We start from the raw sequence: 12,425 nt of genomic DNA, 5'->3' as shown, positions 1-12,425 counted from the left end.
GGGCCACACACTCAATGCATCTTTCTGAATGAGTAGGACATGCATACGCAATGGCTTGCTGCACTTGGTCCCTGCATCTGGCGCTTTATCATGCCGCTGGTGCATATACAGAGTTTATATTCTCAATGGGATTATCACTCTGTTTAGAAACAACAGGCCAGATACATGGACACTATGCCTGGCAGTGTAAAGATTGTGAACATTGTGGCCCAGATACATGAACACTGCATGGCAGTGTAAAGTTTGTGAACATTGCGAGCCAGATACATGGACACTCTCCTGGCAATGTAAAGTTTGTGAACGTTGTGGCCCAGATACATGAACACTGGGCAATGCTGCATGGGCATCCCACAAGCGACGCAGGGTAACGGCTGTTACCATCGGCAGCTGGGAGAGAGGCAGCCCCAACCCCCCACGCCTGCTCCTCTCCTTCCCCCCAGCTACGGAGACACGCAGTCTCGGGAGCACAAAAGCCACAGAAGGGTAAGGTGCGAACAGTCATCGCACCCTTCCCCAAACAGCAAGGTGCTAAAGCGCCACAAGGAAACAACCATCAGGCAGGGCCCAGGTTCAAAGACAGTCGGCTATCCGGCCGGGGGCTGCGATAACAGCAGCCCCCATCACATACACAACAAAGACCCAGGGCCTCCCTGGGTCCTATAAATGAGAGCAGCATGCTCAGAGTAAACACAATGGGCCTCATTACGACCCTTGCGGAAATGGAAAAATGATGGCGGAAATGCAATACCGCCATCGAACACCGCTCGTTGCGATCATGACCCGTCACCGTAAAGTACGATGCCATTAGCGACACCGCAGTGAACGGCAACGCTAACTGCACCAAGTACGCGCACGCGCGCCTTGCAAAACCGGAATCACCGCCATGGCGCAACGGTACGCGAATTCTGACCCTAGCGGACATGTACTGAACGCCATCAAGCACGTCGTAAAGTACCATTCCGCCATGGCGAGAAATACGGCATCGTGAACCAACCGTAAATGGCCCACTGAGTGCCTGTACTCCACTCCCTGGCCACATTGCACAACTCCTGGCAGGCGCAATGTACCCACACTATGCAACCAGTGAAATCTACAATTCACCCATGCATGCCAACGTAGAAAAGCATGCAGGGGCTCAAAGCGCCCCGTGAGTGGGCATCCATGTACGGCATGTCACCATAGCCGTACTGACGCAGCACAGGCATGTGAAGGTACAATACATCAAAATGAAAATCAAGAACACATGACACAAAACAACAGTAGTCCCCCATCGCTTGCCACCAGCGCAAGGCAACATCCAAAACAGCATCCTGAGGGGGATTGCACCAGCCCTGTACTCTTGCCAGTAAACAAACCAACCATCAGCAGAAGCATGTACCACACAAGTTGGCAGAGTGACTGAGCAGCCAGGCTCATCCCAAGAGGGGCCGATGGGAGCTGCAGGGCACAGATGGCATCAATACAGAAGCTATTCCAATGGACATGACCCCAGTCCCCCTCCAACAAACGCACGCAAACACAGTCACCTGTGACCAGCCACATTCTGAACATCCCATCATTCCACCAATCGACCTGGCTGACAGGCACCAGTCGGCCAAAAGCCAATCCCCCGCCCCTGAACAGCACATCATGTAAACAGTCACAATGGCAGCCCCTATCCGTGACCATACTGTGCTACGTAGGCAAACGCGGCCAGTACTGTACCACACAACTCAACTCAGAAGGCGGAACACAATGCAGATCATCTCGCAATACATACCGCCACAAAGCGAAAATCGCCACATCACCTGCAAAGAACAACGCAACACGACAAATATCGTAATACAATTTAAATGCACATCCAAATGACAAAGGCCCCACAGCCATTTGCAAAATAACACCAAAACAACCATCATCACCGAGGGCTGCATCTGCAATAATTGACCAGCTTCCACTTGTGTGACGCCCTGTACCATCATGGCACACAGGGCCTACATCAACGTTCCAAAAGGCAACATGGAAGCGGCAAGAACCGCAGGTCCGTCCCATGAGGCAGGCACTAGTCGAGCTGAAAGGCCGAAATGTTGCACCTAGCCACCAGTACAGCGTAAGGGCATGTGGCCCATTGGCGATCGTCCCATAAGATCGAAATGGTGCTCCACTGATTCACCCGAAGCTGCAGGAGTCGAGAGTAAAAACCATCTGGAGGAGTGGCGTAGAGATGGCATCTGCAATAGGGCAGGAGATACCTGTCACCCAAAAGAAACACAAATTAACCGATTGCATTACGGGACTCATGATGCATTACAATCTTCATTCAACACACCAAATCCACACCCATATGCATGCTAGCCCACTCCAAAGGAATATACACACCCCTAAATCAGTATCGAATCATAACGAAATCAATCGAGCTAAATACACCATTGGCAACGTCGGTTACTGTGCATGCGTCCGTCAAGATAGAACCCATGACATGGGATTAGTAACGTGCCTAGACACAAGTGTATGAAGGCGCGTCGAGACAGGGAGGATCCGACAAGGGCAGATAGACGTATGTCCCACTATGGCAGCCTTGCATCACATAGCGCAGGGGAAGGGGAGTGATTCAAAAAACCCATGTACATGGCAGACCCTAAACGGAATCATCAGTCCATGCATCCATTCATCATTCCCTCATCCCGCAATGAAAACGCATGAATATTCACTCACATTATATGTGAAACTTCCATCGCGTCTGTGCGTAATGCAGTCCGCAAAAACCACTGTGCCCCTGGCCGGATCTGTAGTGTTGTGAAGCAAGATGGATTTGGGAACGTCCTGCCTTATCGTCCACTACGCTATTGCGCATCCCATTCAATTCATATCATTCATTGCCTGCTCGTTATGGGCCATGTCCCAAGGACATTCTACAATAGAACGTTACATTTCCAGCCAGACCTGTGGGCGTATCCTCGCCGCTACTTCAAAACCAAAAATGCTGGCCTTCGAATTCCTCACTTGCAACATTACGTCGAAAAGGCTTCTGTGAACGCTTGCATTCACAATTACATCAATGTAGTGCGGCTGTGTGTCATAATGCTAACTGGCTGCAATCACAAATGGGACGCCACGCCCGTCGGTGAAGTACGTTACTGTGCTGCATGAGGGTCGGCCATCGATCGAGCCCTACATACCACTGACTCTTCACAGGTATGTAAGCGGCTGCAATCATAGCATGTGTAACAATGGGAGCATAGCATGAAAATCAGTCAAAGTACATCACACTGCCATCAGGATTTGATACATGATTCCAATCCCAAGATGCCATGCGGCCAAATGCAGCCTTACGTGCGGGACGTGCTCGGCCAGAAGGGATAGCATCTGCCACAGAATCATTCAATCAGCACAGGTGGAGGCCATACAGGCCGACAGCACATATATAGCAGACCCAAACCCCTCCCACAACCACTCCCACTCCAAAATGCTACCGGCAGGACTAGCGATGTTGGGCCTGGGGGACCAGATAGCACTGCAAGTGCTACAACTACAAGAAGACGACGAACAACAACAGGTACAACAACCGGGCGCACAGGGGAGACGGAGGAGAAGGAGGAGGAGGAGGGCAAGGCAGGGTCAGCAAGCCCCACAAGCACTGCCACTACCACCACGCAGGCGGCCCGCAATCCCACGCCTCCGAGCCGATCCGTTCAACCTCACTGCTGAGCAGATCCACACCCTCTACCGTTTGGACCGGGACACCATAATCGCCATTGTGGACATGACACATGCTGACCTCGTGAGCATGATAGATAGCCCAACCGCCATCCCACCCCTACTGAAGGTGGTGTCTGCACTCCACTTCCTGGCCACAGGCACCTACCAGCACACAGTGGGACAGTTGCATGGCATTTCACAGCCACTGTTCTCACGGACACTCTTCCAAGTGCACGATGCCCTCCTGAAGCACGCCGACGACCACATCACACTACCACGCACGTACCAGGAGATTACCAACGCAAAAGTGGGATTCCATGCACTTGGCGGCATCCCGGGTTGCATTGGTGCCATCGACTGCACCCATGTTGAATTGGTTGTCCCACATGCCATGGAGGTCCAGTACCGCAACCGGAAACAATTTCATTCAATCAATGTGCAAATGGTGTGTGACTCCAACAAGATATTTACGCATTGTTGTGCCAGATTTCCAGGATCTACCCATGATTCTATGGTCCTGAGGAACACAAGAATACCACGCTACATGGAGCGACACGCAGGGCACAGATCCTGGCTACTCGGTGAGTCTCATTCCATGCATGACATCGTGGCCCATTTGATGCGTCAATGACCTTGCAGGAGGGGGGGGGGCTACTTAGCACTATCATTCCACTGACACCCTTCATTCGTCTCATACAGGTGATGCCGGGTATCCACTGAAGAGATGGCTCCTTACACCAATCCGGAACCCACAGAACGAGCATGAGGAGGACTACAACCATGCCCACTCACGTACCCGTGTGGTCATTGAACAGGCATTCGGCCTACTGAAGGCTCGTTTCCGCAGCCTCAGCAGGTCTGGCGGGGCACTCATGTACAGCCATGAGAAGGTTTCTAAGATGGTCATGGCATGTGTCATGCTGCACAACATGTGCATACGTAGGAATGTGCCCATGCCCCCTGACGCTGTACTGCATGCACCTGAAGATGATGATGATGATGAGGGTGGGGATGTGGAGGCACCTCAAGGAGTCCATGAGGCACAGGATGCACGTGCAATCCGACAGAGCATCATAGATGCATGCTTCTAGCAACCACGCATGGTGCCCATTACACGGAAAGGGGACCTGTGGCACTGTGTGTGTGTAGTACAGGCACATTGTGGACTGTACGCCTATGAAGGCCTCGTACGCAAATATCAATGTCCACACATGTCATTGGATGATTATGAGATGCTGTATTGTTAATGTGATTTGATTTATACACCCTATGGACCCGCCACCCAGTGAAGCCCAACACACCCCCTCCACCCTACTACCTCCCCCCCCAACACCAGTGTCCAAATATGCATGCTGTCCGTGGTTGGACGCTATTGCAAGCCCCCTCTACGGGTATCAGGGGCACCCCTGCCCGTGGAGCGCAGGTTCCTGCCAGATCTGCGTTGGGGGCTGCCCTGGACGGAACTTGCCACGGATGATGTCTCTGCCTGCTCGCGTCCATGCATGTCTCTGAGGGTTTGTGAGAGCTCCGAGAGCACACGGCGCACAGCAGCAAGTTCAGCACAAACGTCTTTGGACGTCGCATGCAGTTCCCCCCTCAGGCTCTCGGTGCTTTTCTCCATTTGTGCTCTCAGGCTCTCGGTGCTTTTCTCCATTTGTGCTCTCAGGCTCTCGGTGCTTCTCTCCATTTCTCCCCTGAGGCTCTCACTACTTTTCTCTATTTGTGCCCTGAGTGTCTCGGTGGATGTTTCCATGGCTGCCCTGGAACCCCCGCATTCATTTGCATGGTCCTTGAGTAGCGTGGACACTTCCTGCTGTTGCTCGATCAGCAGGTCGAGGGACTGTTGCCTCTGCTGGGCCATGGACATTTGCGGTGGTGTGACAGGGGGGCTGCTCAACACATGTTGCCTTGGCACAGGACTTGTGGGGGTTGGCCAGTCGTCGTCTTCAGGGTGCCCCTGCGTGGTTTCGTCATGGTGTAGGGGATGGGACATGCAGGGGGATTGGGAAAGGTCATGGATGGTATCTACGTCGCCAGCACTGTTTTCCGTGTCGGAGCATGCTGGCATGACAGCTGTGTCACCTATGGTGCTGCTACCACCAGAGGCAGTGCCATCAGATACGTTCTTTGGGGGGACCTGTGGCGCTGGGGTTGTGGACTTGCTGGCTGCTGGGGTGCCTGTTGCAGTCCCCTCCAGTGTGCTGCCACTTGATTCCTGCTGCTGCCGTGTCTTGATCCTTGCACCTGAGGTGGAGGCTCTTGGGACGTTGGTCCTGGCCCTCTTTGCAGGCGTGCTGGTAGGGGTGTCCTGCAGCTCGTCGTTGGTATCGGACCCTGTGGTGGAGTAAAGAGGGGCGAGCGTTAGTTATGGGTCTGTCGGATTTGGAATGGCAACGTATCAAATGCATTGGGGTGGTACATGAGGCTGATTTGGGACTGGCCCTTGGAGGTGGTCTCATTTTCGTGTGGATTGAGGATGCATTCATTTGGCTGCCTGCAGTTAAGGGGTGCATGCTGCACATGTAGGGGTTGTTTATGGCATCTTGATTGATTTGTTTATTCATTCTGACTTTTAGAGGGCGCTGTCAGGGCAAAGTATGTATTGCACTATGGGGTCACATGGTACTGCACATGTTCGTGGTTTGTGGATTTCGCATTGTTTCTCTTGGCCAACCTACCTGATTCTCCGGATGTCGGCACTCCTTTCTCCATCCCTCCGACTCCCTCTATGCTCTCCATTCCTATGGTGGAGGCGCAGATATCCTCCCAGGGGGTCAACTTGATGGGCGACTCTGAACCCCCCCCGGTAGCTGTGGCGATGTTCCTGTTCGCAGAAAGTATGCTGCGTACGCGGATCCGCAGGTCGTCCCACCGCTTGCGACATTGCTGTGGCGTGCGGGGTGTTGTCCCCACCGCACTTACGCGCTGTGCCACCAGGGCCCATATGGCCTTCTTGTTGGCAAGGGCCGTCCTGGTCATTTGACTGGAGAAGACGACGGCGGCATTTTCCTGGAGGGTCTCGGTGAGCACGGTCAGTTCCTCTCGGGAGAAGTGTACCTGCCGCTTGCGGTCACACGCTTTCTTGGCTACCTTTCCCATATTTATTTTTTTAAGTGGGGTTGCTAACGGGTTGGGATGTGTGTCAGGGTCGGATTTTTAATGGTTGTGTTGGGATTCGGTTTTTATAGTTGTGCGGCGTGCTGTTTCCCGTTCCGGCCACATGCTTTTACTTCCGTTTCCGTATATTTACGGTGGCCGTAATTTGCGGTGCACGCTCGTTACGGTGACCGCTCATTACGGTGACCGCTAAGATGGGTGGCGGTATTGCACCTGGTGCAGCGTACGGCGGCGGTAAGGGCCGTTTTGGGGTCATTTCCGCCATCGCAGCCTTTCGGATTCCGCCATGGCGTAATGCTCGTGCCCGATGGGTCGTGATTAGCCGCACTTTGCTCCTTCGTGCAATGGCGGAAACGCTATTTACGCTGTTGCGGTCCGGTCAGTCACTTTCCGCCAGGGTCGTAATGAGGGCCAATCTGTTTGTGGACCCTGAACGGGGACCCAAGCAAACAGGACGTTCACTGTTTACTCAGTGTCTTCCAAATCTTCTTGCTTCTTTAGCAATTCTTGAAGTTCGCTGTACATCGCAGTGTCTTTTTCCTTCCCGAACATTGTACTGTTCAAAGAATTTGCAATACAGCTTTAACGAAGGAAGAAGCGGCAACCGAACGGCCAGCGCGGACGCTGTCAACTTCAACATTTTCGGCATAGAACGAAAAGCGAGTGGTGAGCGTGTCCAAAACAAAACAAACAAAGGCGCGTGCCGTGGAAACATCCCAAAACCAGTGTGAACGAGGGAGAAACTGCACACGAACAAGCACGGTGTGGACGGCTTATGATTCAACACTTTTTAGGTGAGCCACCGCGCTGGGGCTATGAGGGAGGATAAATAGACAATTATGTCTGGAAGTTTGATTACAGTGGACCGGAACCCCCGGCTTATAAGGCAGACGGGGCAAGATACCACAAGGCAGTTTTAAACTCGTGCAGAGTCACAAGCCAGCTTGGGTCCTCGTCTTTGCTTTACAACCACACAGAGCTAGCGAACACAGTTCCAAGCGCGGCAGGCCCAAAGACTGCAGATTTTAAATAATTTCTGTAATATTGCAGGGCGACCTCACAGTGAAACCAATTTAAATCAAACTGGGGGGCTGCCCAATTTCCTGAACCCGGGCAAGAAGGCACCAGTCAACAGTAACCAAGCACGGGCAACAAATAGAACAGGCGCAAAGAACTCGCCGATAACAACGGTGTAACTCCTTGATAAAACCCCTTTGTTCTTTTTCCTATAGCAGGCATAGAAAAACATGGGGCCCAAACGGAAAACATGGGCACCCCCAACACTGGCACAGAAGCCCAAATCTCCACAACTGCTAGCAGCCATTGAAGTGGCAGAGCACTACGGATGGGCATGGGTTAGAGAAAACATGTTCGGCCTACCCAGGGAAGGAATTACCAGCCCACCCAGCTAGGAGGAGGTTTCTGCACCATCAAAAAGGAGAAAAATATCCGAAGGCGCCAGAAAAGGTACCAAAAAAATTGTCAGAACTATGCGAGAATGTAGCGGAATTACAGCATCTAATGGTAGAAATAAGGGGGAAGCAGACACCGCCCACAAGGGAACCTGGGGCCTCAAACCCCACCATCGCAATAGAACCTACAATAACGGTTGTCAACCCACCCGTAACACCACCTATAGCAATTCCGCCACAACAAGCACAGCAGCTGCCAATAGCCCCTGCAGCTATAAATACAACAGCCTCCACAACTCCAGCAACTGATCCAGCAGGTGCCCTAAAAGCTTGGACAACCCCAGGCACAGACAACACGGGCGCGACAGGGACACCCGGCAGCAATACAACTGACATTGTAACAATTTGTAATGCACAATTAGACCAGAAAATGAAATCCTTCCAAACAGAGATATTAAATAGATACAAAAGATGCCTGGCATGGAACATTGATACCACAATCAAAGAAGCCATATGGCCAAAGAATTTATAGAAATCTTTTCCCTAATAGAAGCCCAGCGCAAAGGGAAAGACGCTTTCAGAGACCCCAAAGAAATAGAAGAAAAAGCTATTGCCAGAAACGCCCAGGTCAAACAAAACTGGGACAACTGGTTACAGGCTTTTGCCATTTTAGCAGCAATATACGAAGAAAAATTCCCTTTGGATGGCAGGAAGATCTGGGCATACGTTGATAAAATAAGGGAAGTAAAAGTAACCCAGAGGGGGAAGACATGGCTTGCATACAACATTAGATTTAGGAGGAGCATGTCAGAAAGGCCGGCCATTGAGTGGGAAGAAGTCGAGAACGATTTATATACCCTCAATGCCGAACCTCCCCAGGAAGAAGATACCATCCAGTCTTCTTCCAAAAATAGCAAAAATTCCCAAGTGAGCAAATCCCATGACAATGATAAATCCAAAAAAGGGGAGCAGCCCTTTCGGAGGAACCAGCCTTGGGCGGCTAAAGATAATGCCCACAAACATAACAAACTGCAGGCTGTCAAATCCAACATCCCATGCAGAAATCTTGGGAAAAACCAGTGTACATGGGGCAAAGAATGCTGGTCCAAACACGCCTGCACAAACTGCAACGGCGACCATGCAGCAAGCAACTGCACCAGACTACCAGCCAAGAAAGAACGATATCCCAGTTTTAGAACCAGGACTAACGCCCATCAACCCGGGCAATTTTAGGGACGCCCTAAACAGCTACCCTGATAAGGAAACCAGCAGGATAATATCGCAAGGTTTCACCGAAGGGTTTTTCATCCCATTTAAGGGCACTGGGTCACAACACATCCCGATGAACCTAAAGTCAGCCAGGGACAACCCCCAGATAGTAGAAACCAAAATCAAGAAAGAACTGCAACTTGGCTGGGTAGCATGTCCCTGGGATTTCATGCCTTTAAAAGACTATTTAATATCTCCACTAGGCCTGGTCCCCAAAAAAGAACCCGGAAAAATTAGACTAATTCATCACCTCTCCTACTCTAAAGGCCAGTCTTTAAACGACGGCATCCCACACACAGAATCCGCGGTATTTTACACGCATTTTCAAGAGGCGGTAAGGCTCATACAAGAGTGCGGCAGAATCGCGCTGATGGCCAAACTGGACATCGAATCTGCTTTCAGACTCTTGCCAGTCCATCCAGAGTCACAGCAGTGGTTAGGTTTCACCTTTAACAACAAATTCTACGTAGATAGATGCCTCCCCATGGGGTGCGCAGTATCCTGTGCACTATTTGAACAATTCAGTTCCTTTTTTCAATGGGCTTTCCTAAAACAGAGACCAGGGACAAAAATAGTGCACTACCTAGACGATTTCATGATCATAGGGCCACCAAACTCTGAGGAATGCGGCCAGGCTTTAGCAAAACTCGAGCACATGGCCGCACAGTGGGGAGTTCCCCTAGCGAAGGAAAAAACCACCAAACCAGACACAAATATAATTTTTCTGGGCATCGAAATAGATTCAGCAAAGGGACTCTGCAGAATCCCCAAAACAAAAATATCAGAACTCCTGGCAAAAATACAAAACCTGATAATGAGAGAAAAGGGGACCGTAAAGGAAATACAATCCTTGTCAGGCAGCCTCAATTTCGCATCCAAAATAATACCTCAAGGAAGGATATTTGCCAGAAGCCTGGAGTTCAAAATCAAATCACTCACCAAACCACACTTGCATATCCGGCTAGGCAGAGAGGTGAAACAAGACCTGGAAACATGGGTAAAATTCCTCAGAGATTTCAACAGGGTTTTACTTTGGCGAACGCCTCTAAATACCCGGTCAAACAGGGTCCTATACACCGACGCACCTGGGAGCAAGGGGTTTGGAGCCATACTAGACTCCGAATGGGTGGCAGGACAATGGCCCAATTCATGGCAAACAGCAGGGTGGACAAGAAACATCACCCTACTAGAAATATTCCCCATCTGGCTAACATTACACATCTGGGGCAGGCGACTAGCGAATACAGAACTTTTGATCTGGTGCGATAACATGGCTGCAGTGGACTCCATAAACAGAAGGTCTACAAAATGCCCTCCAGTACTAAAAGTACTACGAGCCATTACAACAGTCACACTACAAGTAAACGTTGTACTCGAAGCGAAGCACATTTCAGGGGCAGATAATAACATTGCTGATGCCTTATCTCGTTTCCAGTGGACAAGATTCCGAGAGCTAGCGCCGCACACCCAAGAACAGATCACGCCAATACCAGCAGAATGCTGGACAATAATGGGAAGACAAGAATAACGGCATCAACGCCAACGCCAGAGAGCACAGGCCGGGATGCCCAACGAAAACCAGGCACCTCTAAAACGGGTGCCAACAACAAATTGGCATCAACGCCAGCACCCGAGAGTGCAGGCTGGGATGACCAATACAAAGCAGGCACCTCTAAAACGGGTGCCAACAACACATTGGCATCAACTCCTGTGCCAGAGAGCCCAGGCCGGGATGCCCAACAAGAATCAGGCACATCAACAACGGGTGTCAACAACCTCACAGGCTTCCTAACAGAGATGGCAGAGAGGGCGGTGGCAAGCACCACTGCAACGCAGTACAGTAAGTGTTTGCAAACAGTATTTAAGGCCACAGGTGTAAATCACGTAGAACTTATAACGATTAAAGATATAGAAGTATTTTTAAAATGGGCCCGGGAACAAGGTTTCAAAAGGGATTGGGCAAAAAGACACCTGGTGGCAATTTCATACTTTACAAAAATTCAGGGTGATTCAGACCCCACCCATAACGCCCTCATCTCTTACGCAATGAAGGGATGGGGCAGAATAGAGGGTCCACAAGTGGACACCCGCCGACCCCTGGATTTCAGCAAACTGGTGCAGATAGCAAGCCATTTGGAAGCCATATGTTGGCACCCATACGAGATAACGTTATTTAAAACAGCGTTTTTCCTAGCCTACTTCAGGGCTTTCTGGGTGGGAGAACTCATCGCTTCCAGCACCAAGGCCACAAATGGCCTGGGTGTCATTGAAATCAGGGTGAGGCAACAGAGTGTTAACATAGAAATGCAACAGTCGAAAACGGGTGCGAAAAGAACCATCAATATTTGTTGCATCGACGAGGCAACAAACTGCCCAGTTTGTATCACCAACCTCTATTACGCGCAACGACCCAAAGTAAGGGGGAGCTTTTTAATCCACAAGGATACGTCGGCCCTAAGCCGCTACCAATTTAAAGGAGTGCTGATAAAAGCAATCAGCAGAGCAGGGTGGGATCCCAAACAATTCGGCACTCACTCCTTCAGGATAGGTGCCGCCACTGCAGCATGGCAAGGAGGTTTAGCACTGCAACTACTAAAAAACAGGGGTATGGAAGTCAGACTGTTATAAAAGATATATCAGACCAAAATTGATATAGCCTTCCGCCCTAAAATGTTCTTTCTTTGCCCCTCCTCCCACCACCACAGAAACAAAAGGTGAATCGAGGACTACACTACGATCAGCATGGATAGTTGGCCACTCTTTCGTTTTCAGGACAGGCAGATGGGCTGGAGAGACCAAAGAAGGGCCGCCGTTCAGAAACACCATTACTTCATGGTGGGGATACAGAGGCCTACGCTGGGCTGACGTCCGCGAAACACTAGCAGAACTGGCGGCATACAGGGACCCCCCAGAATTCCTGATCATCCATCTAGGGGGCAACGATCTAGTTAA

This window comes from Ambystoma mexicanum, chromosome 6q (genome assembly GCF_040938575.1).
Source record: "Ambystoma mexicanum isolate Mex_15411 chromosome 6q, UKY_AmexF1_1, whole genome shotgun sequence".
Lineage (NCBI taxonomy): Eukaryota > Metazoa > Chordata > Amphibia > Caudata > Ambystomatidae > Ambystoma > Ambystoma mexicanum.
This window is presented reverse-complemented; position numbering follows the sequence as displayed.